Source organism: Augochlora pura, chromosome 10, assembly GCF_028453695.1.
Source record: "Augochlora pura isolate Apur16 chromosome 10, APUR_v2.2.1, whole genome shotgun sequence".
Classification (NCBI taxonomy): Eukaryota; Metazoa; Arthropoda; class Insecta; order Hymenoptera; family Halictidae; genus Augochlora; species Augochlora pura.
Window position 1 is genome coordinate 10065407 of NC_135781.1, and position 27823 is coordinate 10093229.

At 37.7% G+C, this 27823-nt stretch overlaps 1 protein-coding gene across 1 annotated transcript in view; it reads left to right on the plus strand.

Moving 5' to 3' along the window:
- The first annotated feature begins 21777 nt into the window (after positions 1-21777).
- Positions 21778-27823, plus strand: part of Brat (tripartite motif-containing protein brain tumor) — a 106296-nt gene continuing 100250 nt past the window's right edge. The window contains exon 1 of the mRNA XM_078192929.1: positions 21778-22065. The gene's annotated coding sequence lies outside the window, so the exon portion shown is untranslated. The remainder of the gene's footprint in view (positions 22066-27823) is intronic.

Here is a 27823-nt window from a genome sequence, read left to right on the forward strand (position 1 = left end):
ATCTATTGGTCCTTTATCCTTGATCCTAGCTGCCCGAGATTCTCGAAATCGGCGAGTCTCTGTTAATTACACAAATTGTCCTTTCTTTCCTATTTCATCATCTCGGAGTGTTTCCGAGAAAGTCGAAACTCGTTTGAAAGCTGAAACTTCCGAACGTGTACTTTTGGTAAAAGAGAAGCTCATCCTGCAGCGAATCGACGAGCATTAGTGCGCCGACAAATAAATGAGTCCTGATCGCGACGGTCTTGGAAATTGAATTATTCGGTTCTCTTTCTATCGTTGAATTGTCGTCGAAACTCGAGCAGACGCGCCGAAAAAAAAAACTGACACGGAAGCCCGCAAGGAAGGTACACGTTTTAATGAATCAAAATGCAAGTAGGTACTTGATGCCCTTTTCATCCGTGCCTCGTTAGTTAGTACGCGAACTAACGGAATTTTGCGCGGACGTTTAATAGCGTTGCGGACATTTCGCAACACCCTTAGAACACAAATTCTATCAGACTCAAAGGGTTAAAGGGAAGAGAATGCAAGCTCGTGACCTCCTTTACAACCACCGGTTGCTTCTGGCCTTCTAGATACCCCGCGAGCTTCCATAGAGAACCCGAACTGCAGTTTACAGATTCAAATAAGTCGCAAGGAACATAGTCCGCAAACATCACCGGGCTCCGCGAACCTTGCAATTGGAAAGGTGTGATTACACCGAGTTCATTTAGATGATCTTTTTATCGAGCAAATTGGAATGCAGGAAGACTGGAGAATCGTTAACCTGTGTCGACAGAACGGGTTGGGAGACAAGTATTAGCTAACCAGAAATTACTTGATGATATTTCAACCTGGATACCTTTTACTGCTGTATAAAGAGAAATACTAACAATAGAGAGAATCCTTATTTCACACTGTCCATTTCGATTATCAATTTAAAAGTGTCAATTTTAAATTTTTGTTTCTTTTTATACATCCTTGTTAATCTAATTCTAAGGGCGCATCTGCATAAAAAATTACACTTGCCCTCGGTTAAAGGGTTAATGTGAACAGTAATGAGATATTTCTGTGTTTCGAAACGATTTTAATTTTATAGACGCGTTATAGGAATCGATGGGAACGGATCGGTGATTGAAGCAACGGTAATTGCGTTTGAAAGGGAAGAAACGATCTGAAGCACGTTTGCATAGTAGTTCTTCCTCGAACACTCGTTCGTAGTCGTTTCACCTCTGCAGTTTCCGGGGATAGAAATTTAACGTATGAAACAACTTCCGGCTTCTTATGCAGTCGATGCGGTACACGATACAGTGGCGCATTTCCAGTAAGGAAATGATTAAAGCAGACTGCAAGATACACCAGTCGGATACTGTCGAGGAGAAACCGATCTTGTACATGTTATTGATATCTGCGAGTAGAGTGTTGCGACGGAAATTGCATTCGATAAGCGTAAATTAAATTATTCCGAATTTAGCGAAGCAAGGCTTCCTTATGCCCTTCGCGAGCAAATCCGTGGTAACGTGAATCGATGAAAGAACTGCCATTCGTTCATTAGAAACTGGTTTAATTAGACAATTGCGTTTCTTCGCAATTCCTTGTCGAACGAACAATCGACGTTTAATTATCACGGAATTTATATATATGCATCGAGTTGAAATTCTTCAGACGCGATCGAATAAGAGCGAGCGTGAAGCTAATGTTTTTCGTTTGCAAGTTAATGAAAGTTGTAATCACGGTTACGGATTTCTATTTAACTCTGCTAATTCGAAATTCGCGCAGGAAACCGATAGTACGCGGAAAAATCTGGTAGCCCGGTTTTTATTATAAATTCCAAACGATAAGGATCTCCGTGGAATTTGTGAAATGCAAACATCGGCCGATGATTATTAATTTAATTCTACAAACGTTCTGCCGGTAAATAATTGTACGTGGCGAAATAGTTCGCATAGGAGCGGTGAAACGATACACCGAATTGGCACAGTGTATTATCGGATCTCTCATCCGATTACAGGCCGATTTTCGTATCCTGCAATATTAACCTCTTTTCGCGATCGGAACCTTTCACCGGCAAGCACAGCCGATTCGGATTACGATACAGAGTTATATTTATGACATCACGAGGCTGAACGAGTGCAAATGAAAGTTGCAGGATTACTCTTACTCTCGCCGAGCGCGAAAGGAAAACCCGTTTGTTTTGTGCCGCACCAACACTAATCAAGGATACATGTGTTCTGAAATCTCGTTTCACTCCGCGAACGCTCCGCGCAGCTGGCAATATGTTTCCTAATATGAGCGTCGCGAATGACACAATTTTCTTTTTTCAACGAGCGTCAACGTCAGAGATTATTAGAGGCATCTATTCAAACGTCAAGGCTCCGTAATGATTTTTTCGAAATATTCAATTCTCGCGAGAATACGGACAAAATGAACCTAATGTCTCTCACAGATGGATTACGCAAGTATGGACGTTTGTCTGCTTGAGAAATTACGTGAAAAAAACGCCTATTATTTTGTCGAATAAAATGAACTGATGAAATATTTGTCGTTCGGTTGTTCTTTTTACGTGTTGACTATTATAAAGGTGAAGAAAAATTGTCGACCTCCTAGACCTTGAATTAAACGTCCTATGTTAGAAATTAGAATAAAAATATTTATGACAGCAAGAATTTAGAGATATTTATAATTTACATATATCTGCATACGTAATTAATGCAAGTATCTGTATAATAATACGTGAACACACAATTTCTGTGTGGAAATGTGTGATGTACAAAACGACAAAGTTACAAAGGTATTCATAGAAACGTACGATCAATTTGCAGGATTACGTGGAAAATATGCGTACACGTAACAGAAACTAGGCGTAGAAAGTTCAAGAATCGCGTTCGGTTCGATCAACCGTTAAATCACCACAATCTTAACAAAGAGTCCTTGAACGGAAACAATCGACTGCGTGGCAGTCTACGGATTAACGGTTACTTAACGTATTGCACGGATAATGCTGTTACCGGTGTTAATTCGGTCATCTCTTTCGATATTCGTACCATTTTGGTAAGCAGAATTACATGGGAGACGAAGTATGTTTTGCGTATCACACGTGTTTCTTGAAAAACTTGTAATGTCGCGGGCGGCGCAAAGAAATGCAAGCCCTCCCAGTTTGGCCGTTTCTTCGGCTGTTTTTTTTTTGTTTCGCTCGAAAGCATTTGCATTCCTCAGCAGGGACTCGGTCTCCGACGAGCAAAGAAATTCTATTTGAGACTTTGTTGCAATCCGACTCAAGATTATTGATGCTACTTTGATATAGGGAACACGCGCCGCTCGCGTGCTCCTTCCTCGACACCCTCTTGGCCCCATTAAGTTCCAAATAATGGAGTAAGATAACTTTTCAAACTCGTTAGTGACATCAAAAATAAACATGCACACTTATCTGAAAAAACATCGACGATCTTAAAATCTTCAATATTTTCCTTCTACATTCTTTTTGACCATCAATGTTAAATCTTTTAATACTAAAACCACCGAGTACTGAGAATAATCAATTTATATTTCCTTTTCAATTATGTAATAGCTAGTTTGTTGGATCCGAAAAATTGTACTACTGTAAATATGAAATTATCTTATCAAGTATATTATGTTATATTGTCAAGAAATAAAATCAAATGTGAAACCTAACAAATAAACAAACTACAGCTCCTTAAGCCAATTGTAAAATTTAGTTTTAATTAATGAACTATGCAATTTTTCTACATACTTTGAATATGAATGCATTTACAATGTTTAACACAATCCGTACTGTGCATAGGTTGCAAAGAATGTTGCTTATCTCAATTATACCCATCTTGAGTTACACTTTGCAAGTGCTTGAAATTAGATCACCACACGATTAAAAGGTTAGGTTTGGTTAAAATGTGCGCAGGATTTTCATGACAATTTGTAATTATTTAAACATTAACGTGATTTTCCACTTTAAAAACAAATCAAGATTACACGAAATAATTTAAATATAGTTTTAAAATACACGAGAAAACGTTCGAATTCTGGTGCGGGTAAAGAAACTGAAAATTCCGAATTTAAACCGTGAGTTACTACAGCAGAGTGAAGCACGTAACTACGTACCTGGCCGAGAAGAAGCGAAGCTACACGAACCCGCCACGAGAGTATTCGAGTAATGTCGGCCCGCATATAACACGAAACGGTTGTACCGAAGGGACGGTTCCGCGATTAAACGAAGTATTACACGTATAAACCTTGATCCGTTGACTTGTCATGATTTGAAACGACTCCTTGTGACTCAGTGAAACGGCGAGCAGCGTACTAAGAGTAAAATAGGCTTGTGTATTGGAACCGGCGAAAACCTAACCTTCAAACTTCCACACTCAAGGTTTACCGGCCCGTTTGACAATTGCTGGAATACACTCTCGAGGTAAACAGCGAACCGTTGATCTCGACGAATCGATGCGTGGCGAAAGTCTTTGGTAATTACAACTGACATATCTCAATTCTTTATCATTCATTTCATCGTTTCAATACTTGTTCGTTGCACGGTATGAGTTGTCGATGTTGATATCAGTACAATTTAAATGTGCTTCGAATAACCTTGTATAAGCTGAAATACATATGCACACTTTACGTGTGTATCGTTTAGGAAGTCATATTCCTCTTTGGACCTGCCATGATCAACTAATTGAAAAATGGAAGTGCTTCGACGAATAAAGCGTGATTTAGCCATTGTTTTCGGTCCGGAAACACGTTAATTTTAATTCTACTAGAAAACCGTGGTTTATTGTTCCCGACTTTGTGCTCGTGAAATGTGTATGACATGCTTGTGAAGTTTTCAACTAAATAGTGGTGCTTTCCTTTCGCAGTACATAATAAATTGGTACGTCGTATTGAAATATTGGGTAATTTTTGAAGTACTTTCAAGCATACTTAATTCCGAGGCAAATAATTATTAATGTTGGAGGATTTGTGATATTTTCGGCGTAAGGAAGAATCAATTTTCCAGAGAATGTGATGCATTTTATTGCATAGTTTAATTTCTATAACCAATAATTTTAATATATCGAACCATTATCGGCCATAACAAGACATGTAAAGTAAAATGGCGGGAAATGGAGGCAAAAGTATCGATTTTTCAACTTTCCAGCTTTACTGTCGTTTTGATGGCCCTATTGTGAGCTATAAAATACATTCAAACCGTAGTTTCAAATTTGTACTTGATTGTGCCATCTTTTTGCAATAGCGTTGCTATATTTCCATAATTAGTTTCAATAAATAAATATTAAAGTGTTACTTTTTTCGTTGATGCAGAAATTTAAAAAACTTTTTTTAACTTGTAATTTTATGCACAAAATGTTTTTTAATTTCTTAACATTTACTGGAAGCCTACTAATACGGTTTCCAATAAGAGCTTTATAGTAAAATGAAATTCGAATATCCCTGGTAAACAATTTGGTGGTATTCTATTATGACTTATTCAATGATTCGCAATTAAAATTGTTGTTTCTATTGAAATTGAAAAAGCACATGGAGTACAAATTTTTAAGTGCAATGACATAAGTACTAGTGGATAATACGGTAATGTAAAGATTCAACTTCTTTATCTCTGGAATAGCAGACGTCGGATCCATTTTAACTTAGAGTTACAAACATTCCATTTAAATATTAATTTTATGACAGTTATTTTTAATAATCAATGATTAGTATGAAATCAAAGAATATGATTAACTTTGAACTCAATAAAATGCATGTGAAAATATATACAAATAAAAAATTGAAGAAATGTTCGACCGTATGTAGCTATGGCTGTAATAACTAATGAAAACCGATCGTCCAAATGTTGATTAATAAAATTCTAAAAATGAGTTACTGTTTTGTTTCCAGGTACGTACAGCTTTTATCGAATTTCCGGAGCTTCCGGTAGAGACGATCGTTGATCAGCATCGAAGATACTAGTGAGTAGAATGTCTATTAATGAATTCCGAAAGCATCGCCCGGCAATGGCGTCAGTCGCGTCTTCGTGTTATCCTTTCGTTCGTTTTTCTTTTTCGATTTTGTCGTCGTTTTTATTTTCTTTTCGCCGTGATCCCACGGCGGTCTGCCGCGGCTGGTGACTGGTCGTTCGTTCGAGGAAACCGGCAAAAAATTTTAATTTCTTCAGCATGTGCGCCGGAGGTGACGGATCGGGGCGATAAACGTTTCTCTCGTTATTCTCGCCAGCTTTTGGCCTCGCGTACATGTATGTATGTCCAAAGGCAAAAACATTCGATTCTCTGAAACTCGATCTCCCAGTTTGTCCTTGCATGGTTGACATGCTTTTATGTATATGTGGTCTACTGCACTCGTTAAATTTGTTTCATTGAAAGGCCTACGCGACGGCTTTCTCCGGAAGGCGTTAACGCGAATCTTCGTGGCTCCTTAAATTCTGCCTCCACTCAGACCCTCGCTGTACACGCTTTTTGCGCCTCTAGGCTTGTTAAAAATGTTTTACAGTTGCCAAAATTTCCTGAATGATACGTCCCTCGATGAATTTGTTATACTAACTTTTTGTGTATTAGCCAGTGACTAGTATAATTTTCACAAGAAATATGGGTACATTGTTGGGACCGTTATAGACTCAAATAAGGTGTCTAGACATGTTATTTAATGTAATATAAACATTTTAGTGGTATTTTATACTTAATTATTGTATACGATAATAATAACGAGGAAAATCGAACTCCCAGTAAAAATGAAATAGAAACACAATTTTGAGCTCACTCGGTGCAGTAGTAGAAGACCAATGCGATGAGCAAGTAATTTGTTGTCTTAACCTCCTGCATTGAGTCGTGAAATTAGATTTATGGAGATTATATTCTGAATTGTGAGTTTTTTCGTTCTGAGCTAAAATTTACAACTTCTAATTCCATTGTTTCAAATAACATATTTATGATCCAACTAGAAAGAACGTTTTCTTTTGAAACAACAAAATGTTACTATCCCAAGGAGACAATTACTATCTGGACGAAACAAGTCGTGAGGCAAAGGTTTAGCTGTACATTATTTACTACGAAAATATTCGTCAGGAAGCAGGAAACAAATTTTTTAATACAGGAGATTACTAATAAAAGTTAATATTGCTTGGATTTAAATATTCTTTCAGTTATAACAAAACGTAGTTATAGATGGTCAGAGATTTTTAAGCGTTCGTATGTAGGCTGCAGATTTTTATAAAATTTTTGTAATTATCAGAAGCAGCAGTTAGAAAATGTAAAAGTTAAAAACGTAAAAAATAATCACCGTAAAGCAAATAACTTAAAAAGGAGATTAGCGATGAGAGATTATAAGACTCATATCACCGATAAACCGATGTGACCGTTTTAGAAGGTGGAACGAGTTTCATACTCGTTTCAATTATTAATTAATGTCTCGTTCATGGGATTATCGAGTAGTTCGACCTTCAACGTTCGAGTTTGACGCAAGCTTCAGTCAGTCGGGTCAGCGATAATCTCGTATCAAAATAAATTCGTGGCTGGTGGTAAGGGGATAGCGAAAATGATGATCAAAATGGCGGGATAATTGCGAAAATCGGAATTGCTCGAGATTCCTTGACGTTGCGCAAAAGCTAGTAGAACGGTGTGCGGTGTTCGGATTGCACAAGAAATTGGTGCTCACGGACAACGAAACAAAGCGCTTTAACCTTGACTCGTTTTCATCGTAAGAAAAATCGTCAAAGTATCGCGGCTGCTCTCACTCTCGTTGCCGATAACCGAACTTCCTTTTTGCCTGTTTTTCTTGTGCCTCCTCTTCGTGATCGCGACGGCCTTGGCAGCGGCGGAATAAGCCCGGGAAGACAGTGCCTACATAACCGTTCGCACGGAACGATAGCCCGGTGAATAAAACTGCAATCGTATAGGTCGCGACCTTACTCCACCTTATATCCATCCCCTATTGCTGCAGTAACGGCTCTGCTGCACATAATTGCTTTATTAGCTCTCGAAGAAAAAACTAGAACAGAAGAAAATCAATCCTTCACACTATCGTTTACCTTCTAATTACGAATTCCGTCCACTGATTGGTGCAGATCGCCGATTGACTGTTGCATAATATGAGTATACAAGGTGTCTCGTTGAGCTCTCGTCTTCTGCAACTTTCATTTTCCGCCCTGTAGACAAGCATTTAAGTTCATCTTACAGGACGTAAGTTAAGTGACAGTATTGATATGTTCATCTGGTTTATATAAGTAAGAATCTTTCCAACAGTATAAATTTGATGGCATAAGATTTTTTTTTGTTCAATACAACGTCACCGAAAAAAAATTTACGAGAATCCTGTTTCTTGTGTTAACGCAGAGTTCCTCGCACTACGAAGTCGCGCCAAACGCGGTTAATTAGAATGATTCCAGACGAATGAAGAGACGAATGAAATCCGCATTCCGTTCTTAATCGAGTGAACTTCTTCTAATGGAAAAGTATTTTCTTACAAGGTCGATTCTCGTAAAACATCCGGCGAGGTTGGAGATTTGATTAAGCGTACGCTAATAACGGATAAAAAAACGAGCCGTCGAGGTGTTCACACCATTTAGCGTGGCAATGACCCGCGATTATTTCAGTGGAACGCGAGATTGTGCTTGGTCGTGCGCTATTGCATTACAACTAATTGCGTTAATCGTCCCCACCCGCATATTTCTTGTAACACCTACACGCGATACAGTGTTCGTCTATCCGTATGTATGGCCGTTTAATATATCATTATCCTGCCGTGGTTCGTTCGGCCGGGGTTGGGGACGGATTCGTTCGCTTGAGACAAGACGGTAATTCCTTTTCCTTCACCGCGTATATCCCGCCCACGCTTCTGCCTCCCTCCCCCTCCACCATTTCGCCCCCCTCGCTCTGCTTGGCAAACACCGAGCGTCCCTTCGGTCGTAAACGAAATAGAAGAGAAAGAAAGAGAGAGAGAGAGAGAGAGAGAGAGGGAGAGAGAGAGAGAGAGAGAGAGAGCGAGAGAGAGAAAAAAAGCTTTTTAGTGTTTTTGTACAGAGTCCCGGATATGCAAAGTTTGCCCGTTTTTCAGATTTCTTTTTACAGCTGCTCCTTTCAAAACACACAGGACCTTTTGAGTTTTTCGAGTTTCGCTTTTCGCCCGGCCGACGCTGCCTGAATACTCATTAACTTCATTTTCTTCCTGCCGCGTTCCCTACCGCGGCTTCGCAATTTACATTTACTCGCACAATGGCCTTCAGTGTCGGTCATACTGAAATATAAATAACGAGCCACCGTTGACAAGAACTGCGAAATAAACGTTAAATACGCCTGGCTCGGTGATGTAAATTAATTAATAGTGTCTTCGTTCGTGGATGCTGTCGGTTTTTGCGACTCGTGACGATCGCGGCGGGTTCTCTCCGGGGCCTTTGACTTTCGCAATCGTTCTCCCGGCGATGTCGCTGCTGCGGATAGCTATTTCGATGGCATTGCAACTGTGAGACGATTTTTGAAGTTGAATGTCCGAACGCGACAAGTATTCTTAGCTGCGAAGAGGTTGCCGGACACGTGTTTCTGATCGATTTGAAATATTCATAGCTTCAGGATGCTCGGATTTAAACTTCCTGTCGGTTATAAGAAAATATCGTTATTGATAGATAGGATTTACGATGCGTTTGTAATGTGTAGACGCGAATCTCCATGTAAAGTGAAAATTTGTTTGTTAAAAATGTATTCGTTACTTAATCATTTCAATAAATTACTGAGAATATAGAGATTTCCTTAAATATTTCCAATATTTTTCATTTCTGGTTATTTCATTTATTTTAAAATAAATGCAATTAATCCGCAGTCTAGTAACGTGTGTAGAATTCTAAAGGTAATCACATTTTGACTTTCTTTCCATTGAAAAATATCTTCTCTTTATTACAAAACGTTTTTCTTTTGTTCCAATTCAAGTAAAGTAACTCGCACCGGTAAAGAATTTCTGTTCGCGAAGGCTCAAGCTTTTCTGTTTAAAAAAGGATTAAATATTCGCTGCAGGGTTTTCTATAAATTTATGAAATCGTATCGAGAGATACACATTGTACGTGACCATATTGTATAATTGAATTATTTGCATCGCGCGAATCAGAGATCAGTTTAGTTGCGGTTAGTGTTCACCATGTTCGGTTTTTGTCGGAGTGGATTAAAATATATCGTAAAATATTTCTCAACGGCGAATAGCGTGGCTGAGTTAAAATCAGTTAATAGTTCATGGTCGGAGAAGGGCGTTTCACTCTTGCTGCTTGCGCTGGTGCCACGGTGTAGTGAGTCGATCACGTCTGTTGCCGTTTCACGTCAAATTGTAAGCGCTCAATTTTTCATCGCGTAAATTTATGTCTTTATTGTAGCTATTTCCATACAGCAATAATATTTTAAATAATGGAAAATATTTTGTTCTGCCGTTGACATGAAACTTTAAATTTGTAAGGACTTAATTATTAATACTTTGTTTTCTAATTTCGGATTTGCATTTATTCCAACAAAATACGAAAAGATATTTTATAAAAATGAACTCAGTGACAAAATTTTTTCCGATTCCAAACGAATGTACGTAGAAAGGTTTATTGCAGTTTTTAGTACACATCTTTTGCAATCGAATGCAATTTGTTAAATTTCCGTCGATTCACGAAGAAATTTTAGTGTTCAATTTTGATACGTTCCAAAATAAATATTGATACTCTTTGATGAAAGACATTGCACTTTACTCTTTTGTGAAATAATATTTCTATAAAACTGTTCACTGTAGATTAAACTATGTCATATTATAATTACATTAATAAAAAAAGTGAATGGCTATAATTTTTAAGAAAAGAGAGAGAAAAATAATTGGATAATAATAATCAATAATTTACTTTCGACCTACTGTAGTTATTAAAACAAAGAAAAGTGATTCCTGTCTATTGTTACAAATGCAGATAGTTCTTGTTTCGCACAAAGATCTACAATCTAGAAATTACAATTGCGGATAAGAGCTTCAAAGCTGCAGAAGTGGTCTGTCTCTCAATAATCCAGCGGAAACATCTGCTTTGTTAAAACAACAGACTGTTGGCTAACAATGCTTAATCGAATGAAGTCTGTGATCGTGCAAGTGCAGCCAAGTGAAAACTACTGAAGACAGCAAAAATTTATGTAGAGGAAACGCTTCTCGGAACGGTTAGGGCTGACTTCCGAGTGGATCTATTGTTCCGTTTTCTAATAGCTGACCGCCGGGAGAGCCTAGCACCTGATAGACATAATGTCTGGAAACTCTCTTCGGAAGTCGCAAGAACGCTCTCGCATTACTCTCGAACATTCTGCTGCCTTTGAACAGGCCCGTTGCAAAGACTATGACATGATGGACATAGATACCCATCACATAGTAGCAGAGGATCGCATTCATGCAACGCTGTCCCTTTCAATTTAGAGTATTACTGCTATGCTGACACAGGAATAAAAGCTCTCGCATAATATTTTGCGTAACTATCAATTAGCTTGGATAGACATTCATAAAATAGTCCGATGTATTTTTAACGGCATACTCTACCGAACCGATCAATATTACCGGATTTACAGTTTTTGCTTTACATTGATTAGAATTATGAAGACTCCTTCATAGGAAATGATTCAATCGATATCTTAACACTACTCTTACTATTCATGTAAGAGAAAGTACTATAAATATTATCTTTTCTCTCCGAGATATATTTATTTATTATAGTTAGCTACCTGCAAAAATAAAATATAAAAAATTTGTAAGAGAATTTCGTTAGAACAAAAGTATATGTTTAAAATTGTATTGGACTGCAATTCGAATTTTTAATTACACGTCAGTCTCGAGAGGTAAAGATTGAGCGAGTTTACTAAACGTAGTGTCTCATGCGAAAAAAGTGTATTCGTACCGATAATGCTGGTTAACTTTCTGGCAGACACAGCGTATCGATCCCGGGCTTATTATCAATAGATATATCTAACGGGTCGCACGAAGGGGTGCGCTTAATCGCCGTAAGAATTTAACGAGTCGATTTCTTGTACGGTTAACATAATTGGTCAAATTGCCACGCATCGTTGCACCAATTGTCTGAGAAATTTCCCGAGGAGATTAGAAACCGTGCCTTTGTCACCCCGGTGCTCGGCATTTGGTGGTCAACTTCAAGATTATGCTTAACGTTGTCGAAACATTTGCATTCAAAGCAAAGCGACTGTGATACATTCAGTTTGGAAATTTAAATTTCATTTAAATGCAATCAACTCGTTCCTAACGCGTCATATTGCTGTTTGAACCGTAATTACGTGGAACACGTTTTAATATATCCAATACGGAATTTTAATTAGGTTTTTTCCTCTGTGAAAACCCCTACAGTGTGCAGAATAGCTTGCTATAATAACAATAAAAGTGACCCCGGAGAATTCCATTATGAGAAGGGCAAAATAAAATTGCAAGCATTAAAATGTCCGCCTATTGTATGTACGACGTAATTGGAATTTGGCTATAAGCAAAATGAAATTTTTTCGAATTATAAAACTGAATAATTCGTGCGGATATTATAAGTAGTCTATTGTGTTGTCGATTTATTTGATTATATTCGTGGATATTGTAAACAAAATGGTAAAATTACGCAGCTGCATGTCGATATGTTTTTTACTTCAATTAATTTATCTGAGAAGCTATTTATTTACTTAATACAAAGAGAATGTATATGACAGTTCACAATTAACGTAATAATCGCTCAAATATCGTGTAGTGTGTAGAATAAATGTCTCAGCTTGCTTTACGGTGTTGTGTTCTGTGCTCTGTTACTATACTACCCTGGGAAACGTGCGTGAGATAAGGATAACCTTTTGACATACATTTACATGTTACGATAAAATATCAATTTATTTTTATTAGACAAATAAGTTTGACAAATAAGGGTCAAGTAGTCGTTACAGATTAAATCGATTATAACTGTGTCATTTAGGTTCACGAATACTAATCAAACTATTATACCGAGACTCTGAGTAAAAAATACACGATTAAGGAAACTCTTGCTATCGTATTTCCTAATCGTATACTTCATTTTACAATATAAACACCTAAACTGCGGATTATTTTGTAACATGAAAATGTGACGTGTACATTTTCAAAAACCGATCTTAAATGGGAAATTAATTCTTTCCTTCGTAATCTGAATAAGTTGAAATTGTTTTCAACAACATTCGTTTACATCATTAGCAATTATATCGCGATTACATAATTGTCTAGTAGTTTTGACCAACCACTTAATTCGCGATTCTCAATGAGTGAAAAATGTAATGAACATATTGAAGTTTCAAAGGACTAAAATTCATAAGAACTAATATATGTATATAACATTAATTCAAACTCCATAATGAGTTCTTAGATTAATTTCATTTCCAATTTACGCATTTAATATAATTATTTAAAGTGGCTAATATTTTCGATATCAAGTCTGTCAAGGGTTATCAATAAATGTAGACGAAATTTTTGTTTGAAGTGTAATACTTCAAAAATAAAACTTTAATCGCGATAAACAAATTTCCGGATCATTCTATAGCGCTGGAATCCGCTCGTTGATAAAGTCACGCTGCCAAAGAGTCAATTAACTAAGTAATGTGCAACTTCAACACTATTTCACATACCATGTCTGCGGAAGTCTTTCGTTATTAAATACCATCTGCAACGCCACTCGCACAACACCATTGTCACAGCATTTTGTGTGACACTTTGCGTGACTCGTCGCACGATTCACGAGACTTGAAGGGGGTTCTTGCCCGCAAAAGACCTATTCGGACAATTCTGTGATAAACCAGTAGCGAATTCCCCGTCGACGAACACTACGAAAAGTAAATCGAGAAGCGTCGCCGTGCAGAGTAATGGCGATTAAAAGTGTGAAACTTTTATAATTACCGACCAACCGGATTGTACTTTGATCGGTTCTTTCTTACGTTTCTATGCACGTAATCTTCTGAACTCCTCGCTTTGGGAGCAGTACCTAACGTACCGATTACCTCTAGTTCGCTAAAATCTACGATCCTGAATCTTATTACTACGCTTCGTCCTTCGTACGCGCTCAATTGCACGTAATTACATTAATTTCATTTGATGCCGCTTCTTCGTGGGAATAACAAACCTGAAGCGAGCCACTTTTTCTATGATCATTTTTCTTTCGGGAGCCCATCCTCAATACTTATCTTATGGGCACGATATTTTTTCAAGAATAAATATTTCTTGGGTATCGTATTGTCCCGTATTGCCGAAGCCCTAATAAGATCTGAAAGTGTATCAGAAGTAACTCGATAGTTTCGGACTCATGAATGGAGTTTGATTTTATAAGATTTACCGAGGCATTTCGAAGAAGAAGAAAATCAAAATTCGACCAAGGAAGTCTCGTTTAGGTGCAGTAACCGCAATGGAAACATATTTGTACATCGAACTACACAGGAAGTAAAATTCACGGTCCGGTAATTGCGAGTATGGAAACGCGTGTGCAGAAATAAACCATGCGATCCATATTCGTTGCGCGACTCCGCGTACGAAATGATTTTTGAGTTACAAGCGTCCCCGGATTTCGTGTGATTGTCATCCATTATGTACCGGACAACTTTTCCCCGAAAATTGATCGACGAGCCCATAAAAATTCCACGGTCTACGAAACCATGGGCTGTTTCCTGGCAGCTCGTAGCCCGTGAAAGGTGCGAGTTATTAGCCGAGATGGATGGTTAACAGTGAGAACACCCGGTATAAGGCACGCAGACTGCTCTTGGCCCATGGACTGGGAGGCCAGCTGCTTCTCCTACGAAAAAGTACAAGTCAGCTGTTTTCCGGCATGGCACACGCCAACACGATTGCTCGCCTCCAAATGTTCCGATTGACGTGAAAGCCGACCGACGGGGAGGAGTCCGGCGAACGATCCAGGACCCAAGGTAAGAGACCAGAGGGAAAGAGATAAAGCGAGATGGAACGAGATAGAGAGAGAGGTGGAGAAAGATAGAGTGACCAGAGGAAGAGAGGTGATCGAGCGAAGATCAATGAGTCAGCCGTTCGACGATTGATTCCCTCGATTTATTCGGCCCGGATGGCACACCGCTTTGAATCATAATGGAACACCCTGACAACAAGACTGCGACGATAACACTGGGAATTCTTCGGTTTGAGAGCAGCGACGCGACGCGACGCTCCAGCTGCCGCTTTCTCAAAGAATCAGCTGTTTCCCGACGCACATGTCAGAAACGGGTGCGCGGCAAGCCGTGATAATTACGAGAAACGGTAGAATCGAAGTTGAGGCGGACGTGGTTTCCGAAAACTGTAATTTATGTTCACCACCGGAACCGTTACGAATTTCGATCAAGTTCGCGTTTTTACTCGACTGTCTTATATGGCACCTATTCGAACGTGCGAAACTGTAGTACATTAGAGAGGAAGTTGCTCTCAGTATTAATTTACGCGTTATTCGTCGGTGTGTTACGCAAATTAGTCATTGATATGGATCTGTTCCTCGGAAAGTTCCGCAAGCTGTAAATGATTTGAGAGATGTTGCTGCTGGCTCGAACTACCCAAACTAAGGGGAATCTGAGCAATTTATTTAACCTATGGACGAAATTTGTGTCGAGATAAGAAAATTTTGTTTGTATCGATCGATTATGTTAATCATGTTTTAAATTTCCGCAATCTTTTACGACGATTCGGTGAACTTTTTCTTCTTGAGAAACAAGCTTTTGTTTAAGTGTAAACTGTTGTAAACAAGCAGTTTATTTTTAGTAATATTTTGCATCTATTTTGAGTGTGAGTAAAAAAACATTCTCTGAATAAACCATACGTCCATCATATCGGATTTAACGGGGAAAAATTTGCATTGTTCCAAAAGGGAAATGTAATCCTCGGAAAATCCGTGTGCACGATGCATGTTTGTAATTAATAATTAATATTGAAAGTTGACGGAATTTTACTGAACACTTGTCCTAATGAATACTTAACTGAACCAAAGAAGCATTTTTTCAGATTGTGATGTTTTAAGAAATAGGAAACATGAATTTAAATAATAAGATATATTTTAGAATGCAATTTTGAAATTGAAATTCGCGGAGCAGCAGTGAAAAGAAAAGTGTATAACTTGAGTGAAATTATTTGTAAATATAAAAATCTTTTAAAATACTAATAACGAAGTGTTTGTTTACAGTCGCTATCAAACGGGTTATGTTTACACATTTTCGAAACGCAATACCAATAGATTGTAATTTTCCGATAACTGGGATCTGCGTCATTCACTTTTCTTATCAACGAATGTTAACAGCCAGGTTGGAAACACATGTTCGTGGCAAAACGGAATGTGTCGTCTGTGCGGGGATTATTAATGTAACGTTTCAAGACCAACATTTCCACTCTTAACGGAATTCTGGTTATCTGATCAGAATAATAAACGAAAATTTTTGCATAAAATACATTTATAAGAAAAGGTGTATTGCGTCAATCGCCAAGCAAACAGAAAAACAATTTTACATGCCAATGATGTGAATTCGAAATTATTCTGACGCACATGCTCCATCGAAAACAGTATATAAAAATTCCGAAACATAGCTGTAAAACTTTATATCACTCCAATTGTATAAGAAAATAAAATGTATCGTTTTCAATGATCTGGTTATTCGCAATATTCGTTTACATAAAACGATATCGTCTTTGCACGAGCATTTGGAAACCTCTTATTGTTAGAGTACTTCACGAAGGAAATCAAATCCTGTGCGTTTCCATTTCTTCGAAATTCTTTTCTGTACTGGTATAATTCGCTAATAACACTTCAAACGTTCGTAATTCTCGCGACAAGAACCGGAGAAAAAGTAATTGCACTTTCTGGCCGGTTGGTCGACGCGCAAATGAGAACCGCTGGCCTTTGTATCCGCTTGTCCGGAACAAGACGGGACGTAACTGGTCAGAGAAAATACACAGGGTGTGCTCGTTATACGTATGTATATAACGTCTCCTGGTCGCGAAGCAGGTGCTCCTTATTGCTCGGTCGTGGATCAGGGGCATTACATTTTCCTCGACAGCCTTAATCCAGTCCACTGACGCCTTTTTGGCACCCACTGTGACCAAACTGCGCCATTTAACGCGTATACATCAACCTGATCCACCGGTGTAGTGACTCAAACTATAGCTTCTTACCACGTTAAGTGCCGGATGGCAACCCTAAAAATTCTAATAATATCAAATTAATCTAATTAATGAAACTTTTGCATTCTAAAAAATTTTAGTTCGTTTGCGTACGGTGTGTGAAATTCAAAACATTAAATCTATATACAGTGGTGTGCATAATTATGGTCAAAGTAACTTTTACATCGTTAGTAATGTCTAAACCTTAACAAAACACCATATTTCTGTTTTCTACTATTTCTAATACAGTAAATTCTAGCGTAATAAAAAAATCTTAACAAAATACCGAGTTTATATATTTATGTTTCCTATCATTTCTGATATAGAAATATGCGATCATGATAGTTTGTTAAGTGTTTTCGAATGAACAAACTTTACCACGTTGTACTATTTCAAGGGACAGATGATAAAGGGACCGTAATAAAAAATTGAATCTCAAGAGCTGCAATAAAATGTATAAGATCCATCTATAAATATACTAAGAACGCTTGTAAAATTACGCGAATCCTCAAAGTAATGCAACTTAATCCTAAGAAGTTTTTCAGATAATGCTCTTATTTGAATTACTGTAGCAAAATTTGTCTAATTTAAATAAGAAGTAAAAATTGTCAAAATTAAATAATATTCAGTAGAGTCATTGCAATGAGCAGTGGGATTGGGAAACTCCGTGTAATTATGATACAAATTTCAATAGATACATGGTCGCAGTACAAGCGATGGACACATAATGCCATAGAAGTCAGAGCTAGCGAGACACGTGCCGCAAGAAAATGCCACGAAGTTGGATAGACGTCACAATGATTTGCATAGAAAAAATCCAACTGATAGATGGGGGCGAACCGACGGTCGTCTAGTTCTGTTGCAGTTGAATGAAAGGGTGGAATTGGAAGGTTTTTATCCGGTTCCGTAAGGCTTCGGAAAAACGCGAATGGTAATTCGTGTGTGTGGAATATTACATGGTTGTGGGATATTTTATTTATACCGCGTAGTATTTCTTTCGCAACTGCTACACCGACAATGCAAAAGTTTCCGACGATATTCGATATCAAACCCGTAATATAGAAGATAATATCGCGTCCAATTTCGGAGAGAACTGTTTTTTCCCCCGTAGGTTAATAGTTTACTTGCCGGACACGCGAGGCGATTCGGTCTTGATCGATAGTTACACTTTGTCCCCACGATTCAACATTGTCCATTACAGCCGTGAAAAAAGATCGCTTCTAAGAAAATACGAAGACGAAATTATATTGGTTATGCAGGGGAACGTATTTATATCAATTTGGGAATGAGAAGCTCATATCGTTCGGAAAAATTGTACTCCCCGGTCTTTCCGAAGTATTTTTATTTTGATCGCGAACATTTCTCGAGAAATTTGATACATCGCTCGCTTTTTTAGAAACACGTACGCGTTTATGGTTTATTTTTATGTGGAGGTAGAGCGTGAACCCTCAATGAGTAGGGATAAAAATGTCAATCTTTTTAAATAAGATGGGACAGATTTAGCCGCTCTGATGAAAACAATATTGACAGGGAATATATTGTAACAACAAATAAAATTATAATAGGAAATTTAGATGGAAACGCGCGGAATAATTGATTTAAAAATTATTCATGGAGTGGGCATTCAGCCATAAAAACTGTTGTATATGGAGGAAAATTAAAAGTCACTGTGGGAGAGTATGGTGTTGCCAGGGGGAGAATGATGAATGGAAAGGGGGCAGTTTCGCATCAGCCAGAAATCCTGAATACGATCTTCGACGTCTAGCATTTTCTCACGAACGTCGAACTTTAAATTTATTGGGGCCTCCAGTTCCTTCATAGTTGCTCTTTCCATTAAATCCCCGTTACTATCTCGATTCTGCTACCCGATATTGTCGCATAATCATGATTAGAAGCTAGACAAACAATTTTATTCCTACATTTCTATCGCTATTGAGAAATTAGCTATTGTACTATACGTAAAGACAATAGGGAGGAAATTGATGGCGAAATACAACGATTATGAAACTTTCGCACTTTAATCGATGAATAATCGTATTGATTAAATATTCAATAAATGAGTGTAATACATTGATTGCATATTTTTTTTATTATTACTATCTTATATTATTATGCCTTCATATCGTTTGGGATTTATTAAAATTACTAAGGAATATGTCATTGTTGAATTCTTCTTTCCTGCAATTACAGCAGAACATTTTTAATTTACTTGAAAATCCGTAATCTCTTTGTGAATTATAAATCAGAAACCTGTTCGTTATGGTTCCATCAATCCAACAAGATACTAATAATATTTGGACCAATTTAAGTTGTCGCTTATTTACCAAGTTTTCGGCGATTAAATAAAATAAATAGTTGTTACGTTGAGGATTTGTGGATCAACCAGTAGTATATTCAAAGATATATTTAACAAAATTAATAAGTGGAGCTCAGAATTGTTCCGAACATCGTCAATTGTATGGTAGTCGTACGGAGATCCGCTGTCCGAGGGTTAATTGAATATTTCCTGCTACGGGTGGTAATGAAAGAGACTTAACCCCTAACTGGTACGATGATTTTCACTAAAATAAATGGTATATTAAGATCATGATAGACCACAATAATAATAATAAGATTAAGAATTAAGCATATTCTAAAAGATTAAGTAGGAATACCATGTTGGGGTCATTTCCGACTTATCATCACTTTTGTTGTTATCGAAATTCGAATTAACAAACGTATTCAATCATTTTCTATGAAAGACTCATAATCTCAATAATTTCGAAACAGAAAAATATGAACCGATAATTTCGAACTTTACTGTCGATCAACGATATATCGTTGTTAATAGAGAAAATGTTGCAGTAATAATATTTTTAATAAATACCAGTTTCATTTCTCAATTTATGTGCCTTCATGAATTTTCTAGTTATCAGGTTTTATAAAATTTGTATAATTTCTTTCGAAAACTTTATCAAACTGCAACAAACAAGCTTAGTATTTTGCGTTCACAAATACTGATTAATTCTTTTGATCAGCACTAAAATGGCTAAACTAAAAAAAATTTGCCAGAATCTGTACGCATTAAGGGCAATTTGATAGGTGCGCCCACACAAACGTGCAATCACCAAGTACTTCGCAATAGCATCGCTGGAATTCATTGGGTTGCATAAAAGCAATCGATCGTAGTTATGCCACGCGATGATTAACTTTCAAGTGATTTCATTGCGTTCGCACATCCGTTGTCACGGCCGGCAATGGGTGGTTGTGTTGTCTCTATGTGCGTGTACGGAATATATCGGCGGGGTGTGGGGGATGTCGTACGGCATCCCGAAGCGAAGGAAGACATGAGGGGAACAGTAACCGGTGGTAGTTGCGTTCGTACGCCCCCCACTAAGTTTCGTCGCGACGAGGAGGGACGCGGCCGCCACCACCGCCGTCACTACCACCACCACCACTACCACTACTACCACCACCAGCACCACCACCACCGTCATCAGCAGCAGCAGGAGCACCACCACTACCACCGCCGCCACCACCACCACCAACGCCACCGCCGCCGCCGTCGCCACCGCCACCACCGCCGTCGCCGCCGCCACCGCCGCCGACGTCGCGATGCCGTGTGTGAATTCGCCTTGCATCGTCGGCGTCGTCTCAGTTACCAACAGTCCGCGCGATCGTTCATGTCGAAGTATTAGTGAAGTGAGTGAAGCTGGAAAGAGAGTGAGAGAGGAGAGAGAAGTAACGAAGAGATAAAAAAGGGAAGAGAGGATCGTGAATGAGCGAGAGAAAGATATCGAAACCGGCGGCATACATGCGCGAGAGGGAAAACTGAGGGATAGAAATAAAAGTGGAAAGGAAGAGGAAAGGAACGTCGCGTCAGAGGGAGCTTGAGAGAAAGAGAGAGGAGAGAGAGAGAGGGAGTGTGTGAGAGGGAACAGAGAGTCGGAAAGAGCGAGAGTGAGAGAGAGAGAGACAGAGAGAGAGAGAGGGGAAAGCACGCTACGAGCCATGCCGCACAGTCTCGCCTGAACAAAGGAAGGCTCCCTCAACCGAGGGTCGATTCCGATCGACGAACCGTTGGTCCCCCTTCGTTAGTCTTCGCCGCGCCTCGTGCGGCACGAGTGTGTACGAAGCGGTCAGTCACGTAGCAGCGGCCGAGCCGTGCGGAACAAAGAGCGGAACAGTTGGAAGGAGAAACGGCAGAGAACGAGAAGCAAGCGTGCGTCTGTAAACCGGCTCGCCGGCAAAAGAGATAGAGAGGAAAAAGACAAACCGAAGAATAATATACGTGCTTTTTGACGGAACGTTTCGTTCCCATTGGTCGATACAAGAGCCCACGCATACGTACGTGCTCTCTTTCGATCGCGAAGGGAATTCCTTCGTATTTGTTGAAATTTACCATCGGAATCGGCTCTCGCGTATACGGCACATTCAACGTTGTCCCCGCGTATCGTAACTGGCTGCAAGTTGTGTCGAAGTTGTTCAACGCCGAGGAAACGCGTGTGTGCTCTTTCTACCAAGGTGCTTTCGTATTTCAAGTTCAAGTCCGAAGAGAGACCGAAGGACACATCGAGTCAGATCTCCGACTGACAGGTTTCTGCGTGCATGCGTGCCGAACGTACCGGCAACCTAACCTAACGACCGTTCACACTCCGTATTGCCACTGTCGTTGGTGACCAACGGCTGTCATTCGCTTGTACGCAAACCAACGAGAACCGATCGTCGCGTGCATTGTTGCTGCTGAAAGTGCTAGGAAGCTCAACCAAGTGTGACGGAAGCAGGATCCGGATATAAAGACAAAAAAGTGACTAGAGGCGACCAATCCACCGTCTTTATCTCCCGCTTTGTGTGACATGTGCCACAGGAACACTGTGCAAGTTTGAAACAAGTCGAGCGTTTTCTCCCGACAAAAAATAGAATATAAAAGCAGTGTGCTCTCCGTTCAACCACCTACGGATTATCCTCGTATTTACGGTGAGATTAATTATACTTTTTATTCAAATTAAACCGACGACGCTACTGCCAGCGAGCCTCCATATTGAAGCGACAAAATCCAGCAGATTTAGCGTTGATAATTGCTCGCGTTCAAATGGAATCGAATGGTTTCTTGTTCTTTTTTTTGTTTTCTAGGGAAACCATAGGTTTCGGAACTAATGTTTCGCAGTTTCGGCGAACCACGCCAAATTGTTGTGAGATGGCGTGTGTCCCGAAGATTCTAGAATAATCGTACTACGATTGGCTTATTTAGGAAAATCGTGATTTATTTTGGACGGTTCGCAGTACAAGCGACTCTGTTTATTGTCCTTTTGACATTTCATATATCATTGACAAGATTTTGTCGTGGAAATAGTGATGTATGAATGGTAATCACCTTCTATCGAAATGCGACGAGATCGTTCTAAATAATATTAAGCGCACATTCTCATTTCCGTCGGCACTGTTATATAATTGCTCCGGTACTCTCAATATTTAAAGATCGAGCATTTCTAGATTTTTCAAGGTCTCACAGCTCACCCGAGTATTGAAATCGGCCGATTAAATAATTATTGCCATTGTTAAACTTTGTTCATTAACTTGGGTAATCGGAACGCTGCTGACCGAAAACTAGCGGAAATCAATATAAACTAAAATTAAGAAGCCCGTGACTCGTGTCAAGGTCAGACACTATTTGCGAACGTTAGGATTTTCTGATGTCGACATTTACGGTTCCGAATTCACCGCATAATGAATTATAAACAGAATCATCAGTCTCATTTTTTATGTATGATGTTCATTTATTTAAAGTTTTAGTTTCATTTATTTATTATTTATTCGTTGGAAAATTTAATTGATATTTGTCGTGTTCAGCTATAAATGTTTCTTTCTTTGCGTTTAAGACTGTTTATGCGTTTCGCAGAAGACCATCCTACTTCCGGTGACGTTCACAACACCTAGCGGCTGTTACAATATTCAACAAATTTCATTCGTCCTGAGCATACAAATTTAATTTATTGTATACATGGAGATTTCATTGAAACTCTTGCATATTCGTACTTTTTAAGTGATTAAATTTTGGAGCACTTATCGTTGTTTCTACATGTAGTGATATTTTCAACAATCTTTTATAAAATATAAATCGTGTTTCGCATTAAGTACCACGACATTTGATAGTTTCAATTTTCTTGAATTTTAGAGAATGTGAAGTGTCGCCTTTAGAATCTTGACTTGCGCGTTCAAGGGCGCCACCATTTTCATCCCCTGTTGCTCTTGTGACTCCAGCGCACAGGAAACCGACGAATAACGGTTTTTCTTGCTTGAAAACACTATGATATACACGATTTGCAGCTGAATTTATACCATGATTGTTTAAAAAATATTTCGTTTTTTGAAAATAGTACAAAGTGTTTCAAAATTACTACATACACTACAATCAAATAGTGTATCCCAAAATAAATATACTAGTAGCAACAACTCGGTAAAACTTTAGAATTATTTCCAGTTTTGGAAATCTACAATGTGTTAATCCTCGAACGAAAAAACAGCAATGGAAAAAGTTGGAAGAAGCTGTACATTCTTCTGTTACAACATTTTCATTTTAACACAAGCTTTATTATAACAATGATGGATTCGTTTGGTCGTCCGAGGGTTGATAACAATTTCTTTTTCAAAAGAAAACATCGCATTATCTCGATCGAGGCTGTCTAATTGGCTGGTTTGAACTTATTGAAATACCAACATTTTGTGATCTTACGCGAATGAACGAGTTAATTAAAAAATTTCTCGCAGAAAAGTTTGAGCCGGATAATGCGAAAACGAAAAAAGAATAATTTCGAAACGAGTTACGTCGACTCGCCTGGTAGTTCTATCGTTAAGTGCTTAACATTTTTATTGTTGACCCGAAAGTCCGAAAAACTGGATACGCGATTTCGTGAATTCATATACGCTGGTATGATGAGTTTTATTCATCCCTGTTCGCGAGCGAGCAAAATTCATAACAGAAAGAACGGACGGCCGGGGTATAAGCGTGCTCGAAGGAAACAGCTATCAAAATTCATCGAGATCAAGTGGGTTTCGCCGCGAAACAAGCTGGTTTTGTACTCGTGGCATCGAGTATCTTCTCCTCGCGTCGATGATTCATTTTCGAATGGAATAATGCGCGTTCATCGATGCAGGTCGCGCATTGATTTCTCTCATGAACGAAAGAAGGTTCGAGGGAGATTAAACGTACATTTGGGCAATATTATATCTTCACTTTTCGAAGCTAATTATTAATCACGAGGTATAGAATACAAATCTTAATAGTTAGCAATTAGAAGCTTCTTGCTACGACCAATCTAATATTAGTTTAAGTTATGAATATTGATGTCTGATCTTTTAACGTTCTTCCGTTTCATTTTAATGATTCGCTTGATTGCAAACTACCTTTTTTCCCGCACGGATCTTGCAATTAATATTAATATGAACTCAGTATAATTTGAAACAATATGAACTAAGTTTAACATTTTCTCGCCTATTAAGCACTAATAATTCAAGCAATGTAAATTTTTTCCATTTGCTTGTAGATCGAAACAAAATTTGATTCTGCTGTTATAAAAATCTAGAAATGAAAGTCATCGAAGACGTACAAGAAATAAACAATATCTCATTCAATACTGAAAATATACCGAGTAATCAAAATGACTTTATTTAATTTGAGTTACTCTCTGTGTGTACGTATAAATTAATATTTAAACATTCTATCGTAATGACTGAACTTTATTTTCCTGTCGAAGGCATAAAAATGCTCTTAATGAGATTTTAATTAAATCTGATGACCTCTCCACGTACGAGTGAGTTAATGTACTAAATAAATTCGGACTAGGTAATTATAAGTGAATAAAAATTCTAACATATTTTATAAATTTTATACATACTTGATATAATAATTTTGTACAATGTACTCAAAAAATGTCGAGTCAGTAGAATAAACTTTAAGCATTTATTATTTTATTATCATAGACTACATAAGTAATGCATTGAATGTATAAAAAGATATATAAGAGAATATTTTTCATTCCAAAGAGTACGATAAAATTTTGAGAATTCCGTTCATATCGAACAGGAGGAACCGTACCAATTATAGCATGTACACTGGGAAACACGGTATCAGTTCCACGATAAACGGCAGGGACGACTCGCGTAGAACGAATCAGAAATCCTGATAAGTAGCCATCGAGCCTATAGAATCGTTTCATTCATAACTCGAGGATATACGCTGCTTCGTGACAGTATATGAGTCACTTTTACGCGATTCCGAGTAAATACGTTTCGCTTTAGAACATCCACGTGTCTAAGAACGTTACGTTCGGAGCTCGATACAACTGTCAAGGAAATTAAAAATTTCTCACTGCAATTTTTTTTCCGCATTACGATGCGGATTTCTATGCAGCATAAATTCGCATCGATTGCAAGAAATTGAAACTAAACAATAATTTTAATATATTGAGAATACTTTAATCATCATACTATTTTAAATTGCAGCTACTCAATGTTGTGATAAATAAATACAATCCACGATCTGATAATATTACAAAAATGAATCTGTATTCTTAAAAGTATATATTTTAAAGAGCAGAAATATTTTAATTTTCGATCTATTCGAATTTTGAATTTTATTAAATTATTAATAGATGTTTACTAACAGCTGTACTATATACGACTACATTGTTAAGTTGAGTAAATTGTTTAATAAAATTTCTCGAAGGTGTCGAGAAGGATAACAATTGTATAAATTGTAATTTATTAATCCTTGTAATTAAAACTTGTTTAACTATTACGTGCAACGGGATACGACTGAGCTATATAAAAAAATTTTTCTGTTGTTTTTAATAGCGCTTTTTTGGTGGCTATTAAAGCTGTGTACATAAATTCTCGAATATTTTCAAAAATAACCTGCAATTACCGGGAAATATTTGATATCCTCGTCGTTGGAAAATTCGATCAACACGCAAAAATATGGTGACTATTTTTACCAGTCGATCATCTGCGGTACTTGCATTTATGAATTGGATCGAAAATTACCAGTTGATTATATGCTCCGTACCGAAAAAACAAACGATAGCTCCTCATTTTCTTTTATCTAGAACAGGACCAAAAATTTTATATTCTTGGTTTTTCATATTTTGCTTGATTCTTTATATTCTTAGTTTTCCGTATTTTTCTTGGCTCTTTATATTCTTCTTAGTTCTTCATATTCTTTTTAGTTCTGCAGTCATCTTGGTTTCATATTTATATAATCACATAGCTTGTTTTATATTAATTTTTCTTTTTCTCTCCTGATCTTTGCACAAGCTCGATTTCTTGTTTGCAGGCCTTATTTCTAAAGCAGAATTATTTCTTGTACATTGACTGTTGCACGGCCATGTAGACGGTTCTAATCAATATGTTCGAAACACAGTGTTCAATAAACAATGAATACCAATATTCGGCTTATTGTCGGTATTAATATGACGTCGTTAGCACATTGCGTACCGGTGGCGTTTAATCAGTTTCCGTTACATTAGGGACCCGTTGAACCGATGGCTGAGGTTTAATCGATCAACGAGTGAATGTCATAACGAGAACGCCGAGATTTCATTTTTACTGAATTTCAGCGATAATCTTCGTTAATGTCCGTTATATTTTCACAGCTACTTTGAAGGCACCATTAAAGCCAGTAATATAATCGGCGTTTTTTACATTTTATAAAAGATGTATCGGTATCATCATTTCGATCCTGCAACCGGAAAGTGGTTTAAGGTGTGAAAGTGAATTTAAATCGATTCTTAATTCATATTTACAGGCCTAACACTTTAACATTGAATACGTATATAATATTAGATATTTTTCTTTTTATAGAAAAGTATCATTTTTTTCAATCATTTTTAAACTTCGTTTTATATTTATAGCTACAACGATGTTCTCTTCCGTTTCGTTAATTATTTAAGACAATTTGAATAATCGAATTGGTTTTGATCAGTCTACTTTTCCCGAGTATTCGAAAGATATCGCACAATATTCACTGTGTCATTTGAATAATTCACGTAGCAACATAAGGTCATGGAGTTATCGTGATAATTAATTCATCGAGCGCGAAACGTCAGCCCCTAATTGCACATCGATCGACTTTATCTCGTATTGCCAGCTGATTAAGTCTGCAGCGCGTGTTAGACTATCGTATTGACTTTAACATTGACCTATTATGTTTGAATTTTTTGTTACTGGAAGTCAGCCTTCGCACGCTGCGGTTACTGTCATTCACAGAACTCTGACTCCAAGAACAGACACGACAAAGGAAACAGTGAACATGGGATTTAAAGCAGCAGACACGATGGCAATGAAACAACAGACGTAAAGACAACAATAATCGATCAAGTGAAGTTAAAAACTGAGATATTGCTAAATCGTTTAATTGAAACTTGTCCTGATATGGAACTAATGAGCAGAAGATTGCATCAATAATTGGCTAAGATTGCTTTCCGCAATGTTTGGAATCAACGAGATTCCTTTAACAGTAAAAAATCAGTAAAACCTTTATCTGCTTAGTATAAATGAGAACAAAGTAAGCATAAATCCTTATAAAATTGGCGAAACATGAAATGTTATTAATTATATATATATTTATATTCATTTATTTTATGAATAAAAAACGTGCATAAGATGTCAGAGCTATTAGAAAAATATGAATAAGTTTTTTTATTCTAAATTTTGAGAAATCGTATTTCACTTTCTTATG